The following is a 9080-nucleotide window of genomic DNA, read 5'->3' on the forward strand; positions in this document are numbered from 1 at the left end:
TTGTGACCTTGCAATGCAATTGAAGTATAAGGAATTCAATTAACTCTGAAATTCGCTAGCTTAAGCCATCAGCTGAAGTGGTCCCGGGTTAGTGGTCTCCAGCTTGTGACTTTCTGTTTATGCTTTGGTGTCTAATGAGTTTTGCACTCTTGTTACTGTTCCTGTATTTCACTTTGCCAAAATACTGTCACAATGGAGATGAGCTCTGAAGTAAGACTGAGCTGAGAACTTTGCTTTCTTCTGATTTCTTTCCCACATCTCAACTGCTGTTACTTTCCTTCTGCTTTTCTGCTTGGGGACCAATGAACATGCTGAGTGAATGGTTGGCTGACCAATACTTTTCAAGTATTTGCCACAAGGTCAAACGAATGTGTAGAAGCTTGCCTCACTACACCTTTACATGGTGGTCTTAGGGCCTTTCTGGTCAAAGGGTAACATGCTTCCCATTAGAAGACTCACAAAAGCCAAAGTTTCTAGTAGCAAAATTAAGCAAATTCTTTTCACAATTTTCAAAACACTAACTAAAAAAAGAATTCCCCAAATGTTTTTCCAATTAAATGCCTCATGCTTTAATTTAGCAACTTCCTGATGGTTTTTTAGATGTCTAGTCTGCAAAACCTACTTAGGATCTTTCAATTTTTTTTTCCTGTTTCTCTACCCCCAAAACCACTACTTATACTTTTAGATTGTTACCCACACATAATATCCTACCCGTTGTGGGCCTGTCAAAAACTTGTTTCCTTACTCTTAGTTATCACAGTGATCTCTCCACTTTTTGATTACAGCTTTGCTTTCTGGGGGCATGAACTATAAATTTAATGCCAAAATCATCTGTCAGCTTACTGAATCACATTTCTGTACATGCATGACACTTGTGCATAAATACACTCAAACATTCCAATGGACTCTTTTAATTGTTTATCATATTATTAATTTAATTGAATAATATTAATTTAATAATAATATATATTCATTTAATAATAATAATAATAATAATAATATTCATTTAATTCTTTTTGAAGAGAAGAGCTGCTCTGTTGGGATGGAGTGGGCTCAACTTGGTGAATGTGCATTGGAAATGAACTTGAGAAGTTACATCATCTCCATGGGACTTAAAGAGTAAGTGTTCTTACCTTGATTCGTGAAGGGAATCCTGCAATTAACAAGTGGAGCACTTGTTAATTAAATAAATGCTGCAGTATATGACTTCATCAATATTCTCTGACGATCAGTGGGGATAGGGAGGGAAAGCAATTTAATGCTGATCAAAGTTAGTAGCACATTTGTGTCATGGGTGGTCATAAATATAGTTGACTGAATTATTCATTGCAGACAATATACATGAAGGAGCTAGCTCCTTTTTCTCTGCTCCTAGTGATTCACAAGCTTTGCCCACATGAACAGTGTCTGTTGAGTCCCATTAACTTCGTGAGGGAAGGGCATTAATTTCTGCAAATGTGTTTTACTATAGCTATGTATTTGCCAACTAGCAGAGGTTATTTGATGGGCAATTCACAAACCGTTTACTTTGACTGTCTCCCATTTTGCGTTCAATGTGTGTACTTGGTCTATTTAAATGGATGAGACTAGCACCTTTTGGACTCAAATAAATTCGATTTGAAACTTAAATTTTGTAAAAAAAAATGGTTTTTATTGTAAAACTGAGGAGTGGCAGTAGACTTAATCATATTATAAAATATATCCCAAAGCCAATAGCTGTTCTATCAACAGTGTTTGTTCCCCTCCTGGAGTGTTTGAACTCATATATAACAGCACTGAGAAACTGGAAATGAAAACCAACAACCAAAAGTGAGATTTGTCATGTTTTGACAGTTTTACTTTTGCAGACCTAGCTGAAAGCAGCCATTCTGCAGATGAGATACGATTTCAGCCAGTTAGTATAGTGAATGGAGCTGATCAAATTACTTTTTATGGAACCATGTTTTTGTCAAAAGTGCATACTTTTTTTAGAAAGAGGTAATTTTGAATGTTTCTTATTTTGCATTAAGAAAAATAAAACTGCTGATTATGACTGGACTGTTTCAATTTTGAAACCTGTAAATCTTCCCACTAACTCTTCTTTCTTTCTGTATCTCCCTTATTTTTCAATTTTGCCTCTGCATGACTGGTAATTAAATAATCTTCTTCTATTGCCTACATTTTATTTTTTTGTCTATAGTTGACTTATGGACAATGCCTCATTTTACAGTTGTCTGGTGACAGTTCACACTAAAAGAAGGAGGTGAGAGAGGTGTTACTCATGCATTTATACAGACCATTGCACAAGGAATGCCTGTTGAACCAGAGCAGTAGTCTGTGCAGCCCAGCACTGTGTCTTCAGGAAAAGGGAGAAAATAACTAATTTCTGTTGTCTGTTCTCTTGGCATTCCATGCCCACAGTTGTTGCATTAAGGATGTTGTGGAATATATATCTATCTGGCTTTTTTTAAAGTATCCCTTTATGGAACCTGTTGTTTATGAAACTGTCTAAACCCCTTTTGAACCTGCAAGTGATGACTCCCTCTGTAAACACCTTGTGACATTGTGTTCTAAAATTTTGCAATCCTCTGTAGAAGGTAGCATTTTTGTGCATTTAAAACCAATCTTTTGCTACTTTCATTGAATACCTTGTTCTTGTCTTGTTTTTCTTTTTCTTTTTCTTCTTTTTCTTTTTCTTTTTCTTTTTCTTTTTCTTTTTCTTTTTCTTTTTCTTTTTCTTTTTCTTTTTCTTTTTCTTTTTCTTTTTCTTTTTCTTTTTCTTTTTCTTTTTCTTTTTCTTTTTCTTTTTCTTTTTCTTTTTCTTTTCTTTTTCTTTTTCTTTTTCTTTTTCTTTTTCTTTTTCTTTTTCTTTTTCTTTTTCTTTTTCTTTTTCTTTTTCTTTTTCTTTTTCTTTTTCTTTTTCTTTTTCTTTTTCTTTTTCTTTTTCTTTCTCTTTCTCTTTCTCTTTCTCTTTCTCTTTTTCTCTTTTTTTCTTTTTCTTTTTCTTTTTCTTTTTCTTTTTCTTTTTCTTTTTCTTTTTCTTTTTCTTTTTCTTTTTCTTTTTCTTTTTCTTTTTCTTTTTCTTTTTCTTTTTCTTTTTCTTTTTCTTTTTCTTTTTCTTTTTCTTTTTCTTTTTCTTTTTCTTTTTTTCTTTTCCTTTTCCGTTTCCATTTCCTTGATGAGGCAAAAGGGGAATACGGTCAACCACAGTTCCTCAATTTGTTCTCACCTTTTTATTTTGGAAGCCTTATTCACATCCCTGTCAGCCTCCTCTAAAACAAAAAATGTCAGTCTTTTCAGGTGCTCATTGTAAGGCAGTTGCTTCCTTCTCTTGACAGTTTTCAAGCACAATACTCAAGATGTGGGTATACCAAAAAATAACAGCAAAAGTATACCCTCTGTCTTGTTCTCAGTACCTGTTTTCTTGAAGTCCAATATTTTGTGGGGTTTTTTTGGGCTGCCACTGCACATAGGATCTAGAAATGTGAAGAACTTCCAAAAATAACTTAAAAATCACATCTCTGAGATGTGATGCCATATATTGGGGATACATTGATCCTCTCACAAACTTTTTCCTTATTTGTTAGTTTACAAAAATAACATTTGCCTTTTATTTGGTGAAAAACTTTGATGGCTTTAATTCTTTTAATGAAACAGTGGATTACCTACTCTTTCTTGTGATACTGAACCTTTATAAAATATCCAATAAAGTTACTGAATAGCTAGTTTAAAAAAAGAAAAGGAATGTTATTTTACCTCCTGCCAATTTAATTTCTAGTGGTTGCTGGAAAGGTCTAATGAAAAGAGGCTGGAAGATAGATATACTAGTAGCTATTAAACATGATAGGTTAGTTGTAAAGTCCAAGTTGTGAAGTAGCTGTCCATTTAATCTTGCTGTATTTTCCTCCAAGCAAGTGATGCTACTGGTCTCACACATATACATTTATATACCATATAATCTGCACAGAGTTAAGTGACTACTGAGATGTTAAATATAAGTATCTTGGCTAATTGTAATTAAAATCATGAAGGTAGAGTGGGAAAAAAGTCATTAAATATCTACAAAACTAAAATAAGTATTTACTGGAGATAACACAGTTATTATAAGCATAGCTTTTGACTAGATTTTTGTCTTCCTACTTCTTAAAGTAGCATTTTAATTAATGTAGCCTGAGATAGGGGAATTGCTAAAGCACCCTGCACAAAATAATTTCATGTGCATGGTAGAACTGCAATATTTAGCCTATGACTTTAAAGTGTACTCAAATTGGAAGGCGTATGCACAGCTAGTTATTTGTCATAACATTTAAATAAGTAAACTCTCAGGATGACTTATTCATTAAGTGATTGTAGTTACCTTTCTTTAGGTTCAGAAGGATCTGCTGAGAAACAAAGAAAAGTGAGTTGAATTTTAGTTTTATCATCCTTTTACTGAGCTTCTCTTTTTTTCCCCCACCAATGTCTCTCATCAATGTGCATCATTACCCTCACTGAATGAAAGGCAGCCATACAACAGATCTGGTAGAGGCTCAGTTTGAACAGAGATACCTAAATGTGTGACTTCAAAGAAGGAACCCAAAGGACTTTTTTGATCCACTGTACTTGAGAATTTAATGTTTTGGGAGTGGAGCTGTTTATTTAGGTACTGTTTATTTGCTGTGAAACATTTGGTGAACAGATTAAAAGAAACAGTTCTGGAAGAGCATGTAATTTCTCTGTATTTGCAAATGGTTCATTGACCGCTATCTAGAAATATAAACCATTGAGGAGAGATTGAAATTCATTAATTTGAAACAGTAATAATTTAGCAGAACTGATTATTTTCTGAAGTGCACAGAGGACTGTTGATTAATTATGTTTCTATGGTAACATTTTGTATTAGCAAAGACAAGAGCACAAGAATTAGTAAGAATGTTACAAAGCCATTTCATAATTAGAGATCTGGTTTTGCATATCCTGGGACAAATACAAAGGTAAACTAAACTTATTTCTTAACTATAGAGATTCTCAGTCTGATATTGTAGTCAGTAATGTGAACAGATATTACGTGGTCTTGACTTTCCTGATCAGGCATCAGAAACGCTATTTTCCTGTTTGCTCCTGCAAAGATAATAGATTATTTCCCTCTGCTCTCTACAACAGCATATGACAATTGTGGAAATATGGTCCTACCATTGTTAATATGCTACTGATTCATAGATGTCTTAAAAGCACCTGCTGAGTTTATTCCTCCCTCAGTGAACTGAAGATAAGCTTTAGAGTGCTGTTCAAGAGTAGGGGTGGAGAAACACAGCAGCCATTTGTTTGATGGCTGGAGCCTCCTAGGAGAAAGGGTCAGGAGCAATTTGTGACTATATTGATGTTTGAGTGGCTGTGCTTGGGAAGCAAAGGACGTGATAGGAGGTATTTCTCTAATAATTAGCTTCTCTGCTTTTGTATGTGTCTGTATTTTCACTGGCTCTACATCTGGGCAGATCTGTACTGTTGATACCTGGGAAAGGGACTGTACAGTAGAAATTATTGGAGTTTGCTTTGGTGGGTGATGGAGAGCAGCAAGAATGGATTGTAGTGCAGCAAGAATTTCTATGAAATGGGGTGTCTTATTGTACAGGAAGTATGGATATGAGAAAACTAAGTACAACAAAGAACAATGGATGGAAGAAGAAGGCAGAAAGACCTGTAGGAGACCCAGGAGAGTGGAATTCTTGATGATGCTGATGATGACTCATGATCTGTCTGAATTATCTAGCTACAAAACAGGTGTTACTCCAGACTGCCAATATCCTGAAGGAGGCAATAAATCTTTGTCCAGTAGAAAGTTCAGAGTCACAGAATCACAGAATCATCTAGGTTGGAAGGGACCTTGAAGATCATCTAGTCCAACCATTAACCTAGCACTGACAGATCCCAACTACACTATATCCCTAAGTGCTTGTCAACCCGCCTCTTGAACACCTTCAGGGATGGGGACTCCACCACCTTCCTGGGCAGCCCATTCCAAAGCCTAACAACCCGTTCTGTAAAGAAATACTTCCTAATATCAAGTCTAAACCTTCCCTGGCGCGACTTAAGGCTATTCCCTCTTGTCCTATCGCTTATTACTTGGTTAAAGAGGCTCATCCCCAGCTCTCTGCAACCTCCTTTCAGGCAGTTGTAGAGGGCAATGTGGACATTGATCTTGGTTTAGTGCTGTAGGAGCTGCTCTGCTACAAAGAGCAGCATGACAATATATAAATCTCATTTGGACTTAAATTCAAAATCCCTCATGCATATTACTGCCACATTCTTAAGGGGTTTTGTTACAGGTTCTCTAGCTGCACTAACTGGGCTCAGTTTTTAATCCTCTCAAGTGCTTTTATAAAGCTTGAGCATCACCCAGCATCCCACTCTTCCCTTAAGCATTACCACCTTTCACTGAATAAATTAATCTGCTTATCATGTACATGATATGCTCCATTAATATTTTTCCCTGTTGAAAGGGGATCAAGCCCTAATCATGAAATATTAACTCAAAGTTGGAATTCAACTATCTTCCCAACACTGTGCATGTTCTTTTTTGATCCAGTAGTTTATTTTTTAAGTCTCCAAAAGTCTTCAAACCTCACTGTTTAAGCAAAGTTTATATGCCATTTCTTATCAAATCTAAATGAGATCCTAATCTACAGAGATATTTTCATGAGCTTGGATTGTTATTTGTCTTTTATTATTATTATTGACTTGACAGAAAGCTGTCTTTGAAGGAAGCTGAAAACCTAAAATATACTGATATGTAAGTGGTAGGGCATTATTGGTTCCTTCATTTGGGATGACATAATCATGCCTGAACCAAAATCCAGCTGAGTGTATATACTCAGGTCATGTTTTCCAGAATTGAGAGGATGCTATGTGAAATACAGTTCAGAAGACAAAGAGAATGAATTGTTTAATTAATGTAGATGTTTTTGAAAACACAAATCATTGCCAATCTACATCAGTTTGTCTTTAATTTCTTTAGTCTATATTGCTGAGTGGAGTCCATGGTGTTTGATTAAGAAAATGCCATTGGAAAACAATGAATTCTGTACTTGCTAACACTTCAACAGAACTGAATGAAGGCATTTTAATTTTAATGTGTTACAGATAGACATTTTTGTTGTTGTTGTTTAAAGACTCTTCATCTTGACAAAACTATTGGTGGACAACTTTGTTTTGTTGGTTGGTCTTTTCTGAGCAAAAGCAGGAAATTTCCAGGAATGCTGCTCATGACTTGTCTAATTTAGTTCTCAGACTAGTCTGAAATCTAACTGTAACTAAGGATTTTACTCAAGTCCAGGCCAATACTCAGAGTCACTGGGAATTTCTTCACTGACATCATAGGAACAGGGCTGGGGTGACTGTAGACTCTTTTGGGCAACCCTTGAAAAGGTTTGGGGATGAGGCTTCTTTCTCACCTTTGTCTTCCTCTCTCACTCCCTATACTGTACCTCTACTTGAGAACTTGTCCTTTGCAAGCTAAATGACCTAGTTCTTTCCTTTCCTTCCCCAAATTCTTTTAATTTATACAAAGAGCTCTCAAGTATTTAATTTAGAAATGCCTGACTAAAAAAAAGGCCTGATATTTAGCTAATTCAGAGCTTGCTTTGAAATTTGCTTGTCTTGCTTGTCTATATAACTCACTAAAGCACTAAGGCCCAGAAACTTTAGGAGATTTTATTTACAGTCTGCTGGATCTATGAAACTTCTAATTGATGTGCTCAGTAAGTGGAGCTCCTATTGTTTATTGGAGATAGAGATATCCCAGATTATCTTTCCTTTTTACTGTTATTCTTCCAACAGGTACCCCTTGCTGCTCTAATGGATCTTGTGCTGTAATGTAGAACTGGCAGAGTCTTTGCTTTCAAGCAAAACAGTGTCCACAGTAAGAAATGCAGATGAGAGATACTGTATTGTTTGCTCCATAACGATCAATCAGATTGGAGTTTGCTTGAGAAACACTTTTGCTTAGCTGGGCTAAGCAGAAAATTATATGAGTGTGTTACATAAATAAGAAGCTATTCCTTAATTGCACAGAGGAAACGCCAGTTTTAATGACCTTAGAAAGAATTATTGTATTAATAAATATTTTGCACCAAGGGATTACTTTTAGGTGTTACCTCATTATGGGCAAATTTATTGCTTTTGGGGGGAAGGGTGCAGAGTTTAGGAGAAAATAAAGTAGAATTAGGAGTTTAATGATTGAAATATTTCATATAAAAGTATTTGTAGTCAGAATGGTAATTGTTCCTGATTTACTCTGGTTTTGCTGTTTGTTTGTCTTCTAGAATTGCTGCCACTATCATAAATATGTCCTACTTGTTAGACAGTCTTTGCAATGTAATGCTTTTCTCAATTAGGCTCACAATGAAGTTGTACAACTGTTGTTAAAGTGTTTCTCAAAAGTAAATCTAGAAACTGAAAATGCAAATTTTTACGTAGTGGGTAATGTTAAAGTGTTTTGGTAAAATAGACAAAAACCAAGAAAATTTTAGGATTTTAGTTTCAACTTAAGGAGTGTACACTGTTTGGACATCATGGTTATGTTGCAAAAGGCAGGTATGCAGATATACATTGCTAAAGCAGTCCTGAAATAAGAATATTCTTTCCCTCTTCTATCTGCAGATTTTTACCATAATTTGGGAGTCTATAGAAGGTAACTCTGGAACTGCCTTTACACCTTTTACACAGAATACTCAATACTGAAAATGGACTACTGGATTAATTGGACTTCTGGCCACATGCATGATGATAATTTTTATTTTTGTTTCTGTTTGGTTTTTGTTTTCCTTGCCTAACCTGTTGTTGCAATTTGAGCTGATTGTTTGGCTACTTACTCCAAATGGTGAAAGACTGATTTCTCATCCTTTTATTCCAGCAGGAATTGTAACACCATTACCATTTCCCAAAACATTTCTCTTTTCCAGACAAAACAAAGCTGGTGATTCTTTAGCATTCCCCCACAGTTCAAGTGCCTTGTCATAATTTCTTTTTTGGATTCCCTCAATTTTTTGAGGACCAAGTCAAAACCTGAGACAGCAGCTCATCCAGTGTTCTGCCACTGCTGTGTATGGCAGAATGGTTATCTC

The sequence above is a fragment of the Strix aluco genome, chromosome Z, assembly GCF_031877795.1.
Source record: "Strix aluco isolate bStrAlu1 chromosome Z, bStrAlu1.hap1, whole genome shotgun sequence".
Lineage (NCBI taxonomy): Eukaryota > Metazoa > Chordata > Aves > Strigiformes > Strigidae > Strix > Strix aluco.